Below are 7,991 nucleotides of genomic sequence, written 5' to 3'. Positions count from 1 at the left end.
GGAGGCGAGAGTTTAGTCTTGGAAGGCCTCTTGGAGGAGAAGTGATTTTTCGGAGGTGCAGAGAACGGTGGTCTGACGGAATTCTGTTGTGCTGCACTTTCCCAAGCACTTGGAACAGTGCTCTGCCCATAGTAAGGGCTCAATAAATCGATCGATTGATTGATATGAAGGGGCAGGAGGTTCCAGGCCAGAGGGAGGACGCGAGCAATCGTCTCAGAGAGACCTAGACATGCGAGCAATGGGGAGTGTGTGGGAGAGAACCATTTATTCTCTCTGTTGACTGTCTCCCATCGGCTCCACGACCGAGGTAGCAAGTTCCCTTTCCTCCTGAGACAGCCATTTGAGAGGCTTAATGATACGCAAACTGCTTTGAAATCTCTAGAGGGAAAACCTCCTCCAAGGCAGAGTACTGCCGTTCATTCCGATTTGGCTGTTCATGATGGTTATTCCGTGGCAGGAACAATGCAGTCGGAGGCCTGGTCGGAAAGATAGAACCGTGATGAGTGTCTAAAAGTGGGTTTAGGCCCAGGCCATCCGGCCTTTAGGCGTTGGGGAGGACCATATTGAACTCCCTTGTCGAACCCCGTTCCGCGTTCACAGCCCTGGCTTCCCCCCACCCCCCTGCACTGAGGGAATTATTCATTAGTGCTGTGAGCGGTCATTAACATTGATGAAACTCCCACAACACCCGAAAAGGGTGTTAAACCAATCTGTCATTGTTGGGGGTTGGTTTAATTTGGCTTGGATTGGCTCCAACCTGTTTTCCTTAGGCTGGGCCCAGCCTTAAATGGATCTGGTTGTTTCTAGGAGTTATTTCCTAGAAGTGTGTTATTTCACCCACTTTGGCTCAGAAGAGGAAAATGCCTAGAGGCTATATCTAAACTTCTCAAGGTCAGATGCCTTCTCTATGGACCCCCACCAAGTCTTTAGAGTACAGTAGGCAAATTATAAATATTTTTATGTGCATCTCCCCCCCTTCCCCCACATAGTGTGAAAACTCTTTGGAGAGGGAGCGAGTGTGTAGGGCAGTGACTATTCTAAGTGAGCACTCAATAATTACTACCTCTATTTGGTAAATACTGTATAGCTCAATCAATAGTCTATTTTATTAATAATATTTTATATTATTAATAATAATGGTATTTGTTAAGCACCAGACACCGTTACTGTGTGCCAGACACTGTACTAAGCGCTGGCGGATAGAAGCAAATTGGGTTGGACACAGTCCCTCTCCCACCATAGGGCTCACAGTCTTAATCCCCATTTTACAGGTGACGTAACTAAGGCACAGAGAAGTGAAGTGACTTGCCCAAGGCCACACAGAAGACAAGTGGCAGAGTCAGGATTAGAACCCATGACCTTCTGACTCCCAGGCCCATGCTCTCTCCACTCTGCCACTGCAGAGCACTGCACTCAGCACTTGGGAGTGTATAACAGAACAAGTCAGGATCCCTTTCCCCAAGGAGTTTGCAATCTAGCTGGGGAGGCAGACGTAAAATAATTTGACCAATAGGAGAAAGAAATAGGAGAAAGAAAAACCCCAATAATAATGCATAATAATATGCATGTAGAATGATACATACCAAAGTGCAACCCGAGTGGTGAGTGCAAAAATGCTGAGGTAATCTAGGGAGGAGACGATCTGTGAAAAAGAAATATAATGATGAGAGCTGTTTTCCACTCCAGAACAAAACCTTGAAAGACTGGGAGGGTAACGTGAAAAAGTAAACTCATAAACAAAATCTCTACCCCCACTTTAATCCCTGAAAAAAACCTTTCCACTGGTGTCCACGTTGATAACCAGAGATCCAAGAGCTGGGCAGGTATGTATGGAAGGAGCTACGGTGAGAATGGATTATTTAGGGATGTCAGAAAAATCGGGCCAGAGTTGGAGGCATTTTCCTAAGCGTTTCTCCTATTTGTTCCTTCCCGCTCTGACCATTTTCAACTTCAGTTCCCTGACCATTTTCAACTTCAGTTCCCATGTTGGAGCTAATGGTCTGCTTGTTTTCCTTGGTCTTTTACTCTTCTGCCCTCTCCTGCCTTTAAAACTAGAAAGGAGTGCAGATTAACTCCTGTAGTGTGCTCGAAAGGAAACTGGGTATGCTCATTAGCCACGTTATGTTATGATGGAGAGGAACAGGAATACTTTTAACTCCTTTGGAGCTGGAGCAGTGGGTCGGCGAGAGCTGTGTTGCACCTTGGGAAGGACCAAGATAGGGCTTGAGTCAGCTCGGGGAGAACCTGACACCAAGGAGAAAAAAGCTCAAGTGTCTTGACTTCTCCTCTAAATGGAGCCTACGTCACCCAACTCACGAGAGTGTAAACCCGGTGTGGGCAGGGATTGTCTCTCTTGATTGCTGAATTGTATTTTCCAAGCGGTTAGTACAGTGCTCTGCACACAGTAAGCACTCAATAAATATGATTGAATGAATGAGTCAGGTCATTGCAAGGAAGTTGAGGAGAAATACAGCTGGTCATAAGCCCCAAGGGCCAGATTGGGCTCAAGATGACAGTTTTGTCTCGAAGATTGGGCTCGAGGAAGCAAGGCTTGAATGCCTGCCATGGGATTGCTCCCTTGAGTATTCGGAGGTTGAGGCACTCAGAGACTGATCGAGCATTCATTGGTATTCACTGAGCGCTTTCTTTGTGCAGAGCACTTGGAAGAATATACAGCAGAATTAGCAGGCATGTTCTCTGCCCATAACAAACTTACAGAATAGAGGGGGAGACAGCCATTAATGTGAATAAATAAATCATTTATAATATATAATTTTAAGATGTATATATAAGTGCTCTGGGGTTGGGGGTAGGCTGAGTATTAGGTGTCTAAAGGTCACAGATCCAGTTGTGTAGATGATACAGAAGGGGAGTGCGAGCTAGGGAAAAGAGCTTAATTGGGGAAGGCCTCTTGGAGGAGGTGGCACCTTGATTGATGCTTTGAAGGTGGAGGTAGTGGGGGTCTGGAGTTTTATGGAGGGGGAGGGAGTTTCAGGCTAGGGGGAGGATGTGAGAAAAGAGTTGGTGAGATAGACGGGATCGGGGGCACATTGAGTAAATTGGCCCTAGAGGAGCCGAGTGAGTAAATTGGCCCTAGAGGAGCCGAGTGTGCGGGCTGGACTATAGTAGATCACTGAAATGAGGTAAGTTGTTATATTGTACTCTCCCAAGTCAGTGCTTGCATACAGTAAGCACTCAATAAATACGTAGGAACGAATGAGGGAGTGAACTAGTAGAGTGCTTTTAAAACCAATGGTAAGAAGTTTCTATTTGATGCGGTGGTGGATGGGCAGCCATTTGAGAGACCAGGATGCTCTCTGGTCATCAGCCAGGAGCGATGGAGTCTGAGGACCTGAAAGCAGGTTTGTACACAGGGATAGAGAACTACTGGATCTGAAAATGTTGATTTTTTTTTTCCCTTTGCCCAGTTCAATTGCCATTCACCTTGGTCGAGCCTCATGCTCACCCCGTATAGATTTGACATTTACTTTGGGAAGTATTTTTTCTCCAAAATGCGTGTTCGGCTGGCCACATGAACAGTAATGAGCATTCTGCATTGTTCCTGCAAGTCCTGGAAGCAGATTAAAAGGGTTCCCTGCCACTTTTTATTTGTTTCATTGATGAAAAGCAAATTTGGGCCCCTTCCAACTCAAGCTGTAGTCTAAACCTGTTCCAAGCTATTACCAGCCAGAATGTAATTTCTCACTCCTTCCCTAAGATAAAGTGGAATTAGCCCCCTTCCCCCCATACAAATTCGCCCGACTGCAGAGATCTAAACGTTACTCTTCGTCAAGCCATTACCCAGTGGTTTCGACCTTAGACCTGGAAAATCAAGTTAAGATTAAAGCATGAGCTTTCATCTAGGACCAAGTGCCAGGATCTTTGTATCAATGGGAGTTACGGGTGTGTGCCAGCTTTAAAAGAGAATCCTTTATTCGACCCAGGCTACTCTGACATTGCGGGATTGACTTGTTGGATTTTTTTTTTTCATGCTTTCCAAAAAAGAGTAATGTGCTACTTGATGAGACTGAGGCCCTAAATCCTAATTAATGGGACCAGCAAGTCAACTTGGAAGGTTTGGCACCAAGAAGTCTGGCCAGCCTATTGAAATTCATGAGATTGAGTCTAACATCCATGCTAAAGGGTGTCTTTGATTCTCCCCTTATGCATGGGTAATTCCCATCCATTCTCACTGATGGCTTTTACAAGTCTCTATGGAGAGAACACAGGCACGGATTATGGAGTTTTGCCTGTTAGACTTGAGTCTGAGGAAGAGAGCCTTGACATCTTTCAAGAAACTGAATTCCGACTTTAGCTCGAGTCACGATGAATTGTGGTTGCATGTGGGAAATGGGAGAGAGTGATTTGTGAAGCACTTTTTGCTCCCTGGACAAATAGGGCTCCATAAATACAGTCCATGCTCTTACTATCGCTATTTTCCTTCAAAGGCATTGCAAGGATGCAGGGCTGCAATATGCTAAAGTATCAAAGTGCCGTGAACAGCCAGACCAGCCTCTTAAAGGGAACAAAGCACTTTCTGGACATGTCTTATTCAAGCACCTCATTAATCTTTGCAGGATTTTTTTTTTAAACTGAAAAACGTTTTCTGGTGTGTCGTGCACATATGTATATACATTCTCTAAAACATTTAAACTGTCTTTCTGCAGTGCTAGCCATTGCATTTCCGCTTTCATCAGTTACTTGGCAGATAGCACGATGATAACTTTGAACTTTAGTTTTCCTCACCTATCTCCATCTTCGGCTTCTCCAGACACTATCTTCGATTTTCCCTTAAGCAAGGGTTAGTGTCTCTGTCAAGAGCAGAACTCCATTTATGATGATAATATTAATAATTGTAGGATTTGTGAAATGCACACAGGGCGCCAAACAATGCACTAAGCAGTGGGATAATCAGGTTGGACACAATGCCATATGGTGTAGCCAGTCTAAGTAAGAGGGGTAGCATGAAATCCTCCCAGCCCCACAGCACTTATGTATAGATCTGTAATTTAGTTATATTAATGTCTATCTCCCCCTCTAGAGTGTAAGCTTCTTGGGGGCAGGGAGTGTGTCTGTTTATTATTATATTGTACCCTCCCAGGCTCTTAGTACCCTCCTCTGCACACAGTAAGCGTTCAATAAATATGAAAGACTGACTGACTAATGCTCCATTTTGCAGATGAAGAAATTAAGGCACAGAGAAAGTAAGTGACTTGCCCAAGGTCACAGAGCAGATAAGTGATTCCTCTGACTCCCAGGCCCGTGTCCTTTCCCCTAGACCATGCTTCTTCTCATCTTCTCTGGTTGCTTTTTTGGGGGGTGCTACAGGGGAATCACTGGGGGGAACATGTGACCTTGTTTCAGAGCCACTGCGTTCCCCGCCCCGGTAAACAGAGACCTGTTAAAGCAGATGCCACCTCTGACCCTGGAGGGGAAGCTGAGCGCCTTCCATTTTCAACGGTGACTGACCTACCCCACAGCCACCCCTCCTCTCAAAATCCACACCCAGGCAGCTGTTCTCTCACTCCCATCTGAAACCGCTTGCCTCTGGGCTCTGATCGTAATAATTATGATATCGATTGAACACTAATGTCCCAAACACCATGCTAAACCAATCAATCAGTGGTATTTGAGTGCTTACCCTGTGCAGATTACTGCACTAAGCGCTTGGGAGAGTACAGTACAAGAGTGTTTGTCGACATGTTCCCTGCCCACAGTGAGCTCTCGGTTTACAGGGAAGACGCAAGATGGTAAAGTCCGGCACATCGCTGGCCTAAAGGAGGGGGAGAACAGGTATTTAATTGCTATTTCACAGGTGAGGAACCTGAAGCACAGGGATGTTAAGTGACTTTACCAAGGTCCCATGCAGGAAAGTGGCAGAGCTGGGATTAGAACCCGAGTCTCCCGACTCTGTCCTATGCTCTTTCCAATAAGGGTTCTTGATAAAGACCATTGAACGAATGAATACCTGACAGCACCTTTAATAACCCCCTTTTTGTGCTATTTGTTAAGCACCTACTATGTGCCATGCAGTGAACTAACCCCTGGGGAAGATCCAAGCTAATCAGGTTGGACTCAGTTCATATTCACATGGGGCTAACAGTCAATCTCCATTTTACTGATGAGGTAACAGAGGTACAGAGAAGTGAAGTAATAATTATGGTATTTGTTAAGCGCTTACTTGGTGCCAGGCACTGTTCTAAGTGGTCTGGAGCACTGAAGCGACTTGCCAAAGGTCGTGAAGCAGACAAGTGGGGGAGAAGGGATTAGAACCCAGGTCCTTCTGACTCCCAGGCCTGGTCTCTGTCCACTAGGCCATGCTGCTTCTCAAACATCTGACTCCCACCTGCACCGAGAGAGATTAGAGCAGAGGGTCTGGGTGCCAGACAAGCACCAGTAGCTCCTGACTGCCCCTTTAACGGCATCAGGTGCAGCAAACCACAAGCACAACAGGACATTTCTGGTGTTTGTTGTTTCCTTATGGTATTTGTTAAACGCTTACTATACGTCAACACCGTTCTGAGGACTGGTTCTGAATGCAAATTAATCGGGTTGGTCACAGTCCCCGGCCCACATGTGGCTCACAGTCTGTTGGAGAGGGAACAGGAATTGAATCCTCGTTTTACAGTTGAGGAAGCTGAGGCACAGCAAAATTAAGTGATTTGCCCAAGGCCACATAGCCGGCAAGTGGTGGAGCCGGGATTAGAACCCAGGTCCTCTGACTCCCAGGCCCGTGGTCTTTCATTCATTATTTATTGAGCACTTACTATGTGCAGAGCACTGTATTAAGCGCTTGGAATGTACATTTTCTTTCCCATAGTCCACGCTGCTTCTCTGTCTTGGAGCACACCATGTGGTTGGATCTGTCCCATACTGGCCTTTTCGGTCACATTTGGACCCATAGGTGAGTTTTGACATCTGGGGCGTCGTCTTTAGATATGGAGGACAAGTACATGCCTGCACAGATGCAGCTGACTCTCTAGAGCATTATACTGGGGACTTGGAGGGCATATTAAGCCCTCTAGTTGCCAAATATTCAGCAGAGAAGGGTTAGCTGTCGCAAGAAAAAGAGAGTTCCCACCTTTGGCCAGTGCCATTATCAGAGTCACGGTTTTAGGTAGTAGATCATTAGCATAATTTAACGACATTGCCAGTGTCCGTTAAAGATGGGGTGTTCATAAAATTTATTCCGTTCCTCCAGTGCTAAGACCCTCTTAGAGTCAACGTAACAATAACGGTAAGCGGTGCTGGTTAAGCACTTACTACGTGCCAAGCACTGTAATAAGCACTGGGGTAGCTACAAGATAATCAGGCTGGACACAGTTCCTGTCCACCATGGAGCTCACAGTCTAAGCGGGGGAGAACAGATATTCAATTCCTGTTTTATAAATGAGGAAGAAGTTAAGTGACTTGCTCGCAAGTTACAAAGCGGGCAAGTGGCGGAGGTGGTGTTCATATGAACTCAGTTCTAGCCTGTCTTCACTGTACCGTTTGGCTAGAGTGCCACAACAGAATTAGGGAGCGTTCTTCCAAAAATAGCCATCTGTCTGGGGGTAATGTGTAACGGTCATGTGCTTGTGTGTGATAACAGACACAGCAGCTACTACAGTGCGAGTTTTCCTTGCGATGGGGTTCCGGAAGATCTGGGTGTGCTTGGGAGGCTCAGTGCACCCCATTTCCCACGAATCCGAGGGTTTTGTCCTTTTTTATTCTTTGGTTACATTGAAGAAAGTCTTTTCCCTTTTATTCCTGAGTGAGGGGATCTTTGAGGTTTTGTGCGGCTGATTCACGTTCCGAAAAAGGCACTCTCCTGATGCGGACCCTGAGATCCAGTTTTGGCTGGAAGAGGGAGTGATTCTGTTGTTCTTACTCCAGCGATTAGTACCAGTGCTTTGCATTTAGTGGCTCCTCACTAAGTTCAGATACTATTACCACTATTGCTATTATGCCTCCTGTTACTCCTACTAGAGGAAGATACCGATTGAAAAATG

The 7,991-nt window shown here is 45.9% G+C and overlaps 1 long non-coding RNA gene across 1 annotated transcript; it reads right to left on the bottom strand.

Moving 5' to 3' along the window:
- Nucleotides 1-247: 247 nt before the first annotated feature.
- On the bottom strand, nucleotides 248-7,140 carry LOC103171150. The gene is made up of 3 exons (XR_486618.3): nucleotides 7,082-7,140; nucleotides 1,584-1,642; nucleotides 248-476 (listed from the first exon to the last, which is right to left on the bottom strand). It is a non-coding gene; the product is annotated as an uncharacterized LOC103171150 (long non-coding RNA).
- Nucleotides 7,141-7,991: the final 851 nt, after the last annotated feature.

Source organism: Ornithorhynchus anatinus, chromosome 19, assembly GCF_004115215.2.
Source record: "Ornithorhynchus anatinus isolate Pmale09 chromosome 19, mOrnAna1.pri.v4, whole genome shotgun sequence".
NCBI lineage: Eukaryota > Metazoa > Chordata > Mammalia > Monotremata > Ornithorhynchidae > Ornithorhynchus > Ornithorhynchus anatinus.
The sequence above is the reverse complement of the archived record's forward strand: the minus strand, read 5'-3'. Positions and strand labels throughout refer to the sequence as shown.